Consider the following 6,564-nt stretch of genomic DNA (forward strand, 5'->3'; position numbering starts at 1 on the left):
ACAGAATTAGTCTTTTAGTTGACGCATTATTCCTTTTTTCTTTTTTAATGTTTTCAACCCACAAGAAAATGAAAGATAAAAATCCATCACAGTTCATCACAGTTTTGCTGCCGCTAAAACGTCAGCTTCTCCTGTTTCACGGCTCTTAAAAAACACACAGTTAGCTGGTTAAAAGGCATCTTTTAGATAATAAAAATAATAATACTAACAATAATACTGGCTTTTGCGGTAGCGGTGCTGAACGGATAGCTCCAACAACGCCCAGAGTGGCACCGAAGGTACAGTCCCCTCTTGCAAATGAAGCGCGCTGTCCGCGGTCCTGAATGAATACGGCTGCTCCGCTCAGCGCCGCTGAGATCGCGCTTAGCCTGCAAGGCGTTCCTAATCTGTCCACTTTCCCATCACCGCCGCCTTCAGAACGCCTCTGGCCCCACCAATGTGATACTTGCTGTAGTCCTTGATTATGCAAAAATATTGACAAGTGATGCATAAAGAATGAAACCCAGGAGAACCGAAGCTTACTTGAAACTATTATTTGCCGTGGCATATTTAAACTAAATGCATGTCATATATAATATATTTTATACCTTTCAGCGTTCGACTATATTGTGATTACAATAGTCAATGTGTTGTTTTACTTCAGAATGCACTGAAGCAAAATTCAAGTTGTAAATATAACGCTTGTGAATCTGTAACATTTTTTCTAGTGATAAAACAGAACGTAAATGGTTCATCTCACTAAAATACCTATTTTATTATAAATGTAAATATCTGTCATTTAAAATAATGGCATATTGATTCCTCAAAGTGCTGTCCAGTGATCGAGCAGAATATCACAGCACTAAAACTAGGACATTTCTCGTTATCAGCATACAGAAGTCTATCGCACAGTGCAATTTAAATTAGAAAGCGACCAACCTCTTACTGACATCCATTAGCCACCATTGTCATTATATTTGCAAGTGTAGTTTTTACTAATTAATACATGAAAAATGTAGTTATGGCCAAAAGTGTTGCATTGCCCTATAGAACTAACTCGTGTTACTTAAAAAAGTCGAATGAAACCTGATGAATAATGTTACGTTAATAAGCTGAGTTACTTAACAAAAAACGGACAACAATTGAAAAATGTAACATTTCGAAATCTAAAATAAAATACTGTACTACTGTTATGGCTTCCGGTTGACTTTTGCATATCATTGTGTAGTTTTTTTCAATTACGAGATGTTAAATAAAAAAATCTAAATTATGTTCATATAGGTTTTTTTTATGTCTCAATCCTAAAATTTCAGTTGATGCAAAACTTTTCTGCTTAGCTCTATATTGAAAAAGTTCCCTATTAACAATGAGTTGTCTCACACATGTACTGTAGTCAACCAATCATATTATATCGTCATACACTATGCCTTTTATTCTATTATAGATATTGCAATTAAAAACACACAATTAATCTATGCACGTGTACACTAGAGACTCCTTGCTTTGCTGGAGTTTGACGAATTGCAATCACACTAATTACCTTTTTTTTTTTTTTGGCGAGGATTATGAAGATAAGACTCTTATGGCAAATCCATATCAGTTTTTGTTACATTTTTTTATGTGTGTGTAAATTTTAGTACTCAAGATGAGGGACACAAACAGTGGCTATAGACAACAAGGGTGGGCACTGTTAAAGCATACCTCTGCCCTGGTACAATACACATCTAGTAGACTCTCCAGTCGTTGTGTGTTACCCCTAACTATTCATACTTGTCATTCTTATGTTTCATACATGGTTTACCGAGTGTTTCTGGACAGAATGCAAGGCAGGTAATGTCTGATGTCAGCTTGCATAATATTTTTAATGAAAACAATGGATTATGTATGTTCAGTATCAGGAGAAATGAATTATTCATCATATTTTACTATTCATAGATATCTTGACCCACTGAGAAATACTGTAGGTGCTCTATGAGTCCCAAAATGCAAATGCAAGAACATATCAAACCGATTTAGACAGTAAGTAACTTTAATGGCATTTGAATAGATTTTGTACATTTCCCTTTTTATGCTGTTTGCAGTCATTCTCAGTGCTTTGGGTTTTGTTGCCCCAGTATCTTGTTATTATTATTATGTTTCTCTATATCTGTCTTCCTGGAGAATCCTAACTGACAGAACTGAACTGTCAGAAAACTACAATATGTTCTGAATTAATATGTCATTTCCATGCAATACACACCAAGAGTGGTGCCCCATGTACCGGTGCATCTTATCATATAGTCATATAGTTTTGATTGATTTTCTTAAGATTTTATGAAGGGAAGATGGCTAAAGAATAATGAGGCAGGAGAGATTGTGATGCAAATAAAATGGATGAATGATAGCCCTGGGGAGATCCCTCCTGAAGGTCACTGAGAGCAATGCTTTGCTGTTGGTCAATGTTTGGAACATTAATGAGGCTGCTTCCCCTGCAATGTATTTGATGGATGGAATGATGAGGTTCAGGAAGAAGGCTTTTCATTCTGACCACTTTTACATTGATCTAGAAAATTGGGTAAAAACAAAGAGGTAAACAGTTATATTTCATGAGACATATTAAAAAACAAAGTATGTGGGACCAAACATATAATCTATGACTGAATCCTTTACTGGCAATAGTGAGGAAAAACTCAAAATCAGCAATTATTCAGAGATTTGTTTTTGGTATGATATTGTTTGAAAAGTGCATTATGAAAAAAAAAAAATTGTAATCTCCAATTACCAGCTGCATTGACTTTAAAGAGTAAGGATAAGATTTTTATACAAGACAGGCTTATGTGCTTGGCAGAGAGAATCAAGTGCAAGCGTTCAATCAAGAATGTTAATATAAGCAATTTAACTACCTGGGTTAAGAGAGTAACAGTCTCTATCTTTAGCTAATATAAGAATATACAGTACAGTGCTATTGCTCTTCAGTTTCCAAAGTCCAAGGGGAAAAAAATACAAGACCAGTAACACAATATTTAAATTTACATGAGAGGTAGTCTTGAAATGTACTAATGTTGTGCATTTTAGCATAATGTGTTCTGAATCATTTATGACCTTCCTTTTAAATATCTGTTCATATTCTTTATTACTCTATTAGCGCAAACCCAGAAGCTCCAATACAACTCTCACAGGGATAGGATTCAGATGTTAAACAGGGTCAACAAACCATAAATGTGTACTCCCCAGTCCTTGAAGAAAACATTTCCTTACCCTTTAGTGCTTAGTGCTGTTTTTCACTCCTCAATACCTTGAATCTCAAAGCTGTGATTTTATTCCCCAAAACAATGTTCTCTAACTCAAAACATGCAGTTGGGTGTTCTGCAAGAGCTTTTGTTCATCTCTTGTTTTTTTCTTGGGGGGGGGGGGGTACATTTTTGTTAGTGTTAAATTCAATGTATTGTGCATTCCAAGTTCCTTATCTTTCTTTCTTTCTTTCTTTCTTTGCTTGTGAATTAAGTACTCATGAAATGTAAGGGACAATGTTATTCTCTGACTCAAACACACCCTGCAATTCAGTCTGAAGCATACACTGACAGTTATTCTGAATTGTGTAGAAGTTTTGTAATGGTTTGAACAATATTTTTGATGAACTGGAATTGACCAGATAAATCCTAAAATTGAAAAACTAGTTTTGAATCTTAATTGACCAATTTGTACCACTTTACACAAAGCCACCCTAGAGAAAGCCCCTGGATTCTGTTTTTAGCAGGCTGTGCAAGGCCTAGTCAGCTCTTTGCAAGCACTGTTGTAGATCTGATACCATCCCACTGTGCTGAGCATAGTTGGCGGAACTGCATATAGATAGATTTATGAAGAATATAGAGTGACGGTACTGTATATAAAATAACCTTTTCGTTGAAATGAAAGATTGCTCTTTTTTCCTGCGCTGATTGCTTTTCACGCACACAGGAGTAGAGCATTACACATCTAAAATAACCCAAAAATGTGCCATTGTGAAACTCAAGCATCCATCTTCACTTTATAATCTCACTGAAGATTGTATTTTACTCCTATGCATTCAAATGCCTCTCTAGTTTGAAAAAAAAAAAGTATATGTAGAATAATTAAGCTGAATGCAATAGTATTTCAAAGCACTTTATTTTAGTTGGCATTAGGAGAGGCAGCCAATATGGAAGTAAACTTGAGATATTCATTTCAAATGTCATACTGCAGAGAGCATGTGGTTAAGACAAGACCAATGTGTTCAGTAAAACAGTTCTAACATGTATACTTTAGAAATGAACTGCACCACAATACATGATAATACCTGTTGTACTGACATAAAAAGTTAAAAACATTGAAATACAGTACAAAGTATATATCAAAGAAGACACTATCATAATTCCAAGCATTTATCATCTACGTTTCTGCTTGAATGTTTCATTAAAAAGATTGTATTATAAAGCATGAGGTCTTTTGCTATAATTCAGTATTACCATTTTCTAGAACTATTTTAATAGCAGCACTTAAAATATATATTTGCACCAGCAGTAATCTTGCATATGTAATTATCATAATAGCCAAAAATACATATGAATCACATTGGAATAGCTGTTATTCATATAAATGTGTGTCCATTGTCTTAAAGCATTAGCACTGTCAAAATGTACACATCTTTATTAACACTCTCAATACTCCAAGGAACTGTGGTAAAATTATATAACTTCTTGAATACATTTTATTGTTGGACACACAATGGGAGACTGTGTTGTACAGTTACTACTAAAGTTAAATCCCAGAGATACATCATGATACAATATCATTCTTTCATAATTGACTGAGGACTGGTCCTGAATACATTGCAACAGAGACTGAGGAGAAAGAAAGCAGCAAACCAAAAGTCTCTTTAAATTCTGGTAACCCTCCCATGCACAAATCCTGCATCAGAATACAAACACATCACTGGCTGCCTTATCTTATTGAGAGTCTTATTAGCATAGAAATTCCTTTGGAGGAAGGGAAGCATAGCACTTTTGCCCTTGCACAGGTAACAAGAGCGGCTATATTACCATCCAAAAAATAAATAAAAATGCTGCCGTTTTTTGATAAGATACATTTTTTCTCCTTATTATTCAGTGTGAATAGCATGCTAACTTCACTTTCCTTTGCACTGCATTCTTACTAGGCTCTTCCCTCTATCCTGCCTCAGACGCAAAGTTCAGTAGGGTCCGAAGCTGATAGCTGAACCGAGTCCAAACACCATCATTTGCTCAGTCTTGCGCTTCCTAAGTTCTCAGCACACTTACTGGGATGAGTTTGGAGCGGTTGAGTGTGTTTTAGCATTCTGTAGGGTTGACTGTATGAAACCTCAAATAGCTATCAGATGAAGACAAATATGTGATCGCCCTAACCTCTGATTAGTCTAAATCCCAGTATACTGCCATTGTGTTTAGGGTGCCGGAAATACATTGCTTATCATTTATCTTAGAGCCTCAAATGAAAAGCAAGAGAATTAAATGGACAACGTGCTTCCAGAGACCAAGCAGAGCATGTCAGATGGCAAAATGGAGTTAGGGCGATGTAGCACTGGCACAAAACAACACAGAAACTGTATTCCTAAGGCCGGGGGATAAATGAATTTGCACAAACACTGCTGTTACATGTCAGGGTTTCTTTATCAAACTGAACACTTACTGCATGCCTAACCTTCATTTCCAAAGCAAAGTGTGTACATTACAAAGGAAAGAATGAAATTGGGTGAGGGTCCTGAGTCAGGAGGCCTATTTTCAGAAGCTGATAACAGGTTTTGCAACTGCACTTTACTTGCATTCACATGCTGTGTAGTTATAATGTAGCAGCATATGTAATTACCCCCATGTTACATAGCTACAGTACTACTTATTACAATTTAATGAAGGCTACCCACCTCAAGCTATTATAGCCTTTAGGATGATCAGAATCAAAGACAGGCCGACTGCTGTATATCTGCTAGCTATGGAAAAATATTCTTTTTACTTATTATTTTCCTTTCCCTGATTTGAAACAAGCCTTTTGTTTTTCATCAGTGTGAATATCCACACTCTTATTGTGCTATATTGCTTCATGGAGCATTTGCTTACTAACAAAGTGCTGTTTTCAACTGTTCACTGTTATTTATGATGTTTTGCACTCTGTGCTAAAAAAGAAACTGGAAAAAAGAGTCTTGAACAGCAAGGTACTATTCATAACTTTGGATGTGTCTTTGTGCATGCTTATAGTTAAAGCGTGCTTGTTTAGTTAACCAACCCTTTAACTAAATCCTGTGTACAGAATGTTATATATGATACCCTAATACTGATGTAAAGTCAACCATGATATTAGAAATTAAAAGGCAATTAAAATCTCTGGTGCTGCAAATCCTTGTTTGGTAACTTATTAGAAGTTAAACTCAAGCATTTCAAAGCAAAAGAATGTCTCTTTAGTCTGTGTTATTGGAAACTCCACTGTGAAAACCACAATATATAACAATTAGGTCCTAATAAGCTCTTAGTAATTAACAGACACTAACCCGCTAAGGGCACCCACAGCCCCAGCCCTCACAATAACTCAAATCAGTTTGAATTTTTTTAAAAATAATTA

This window comes from Polyodon spathula, chromosome 26 (genome assembly GCF_017654505.1).
Source record: "Polyodon spathula isolate WHYD16114869_AA chromosome 26, ASM1765450v1, whole genome shotgun sequence".
Lineage (NCBI taxonomy): Eukaryota > Metazoa > Chordata > Actinopteri > Acipenseriformes > Polyodontidae > Polyodon > Polyodon spathula.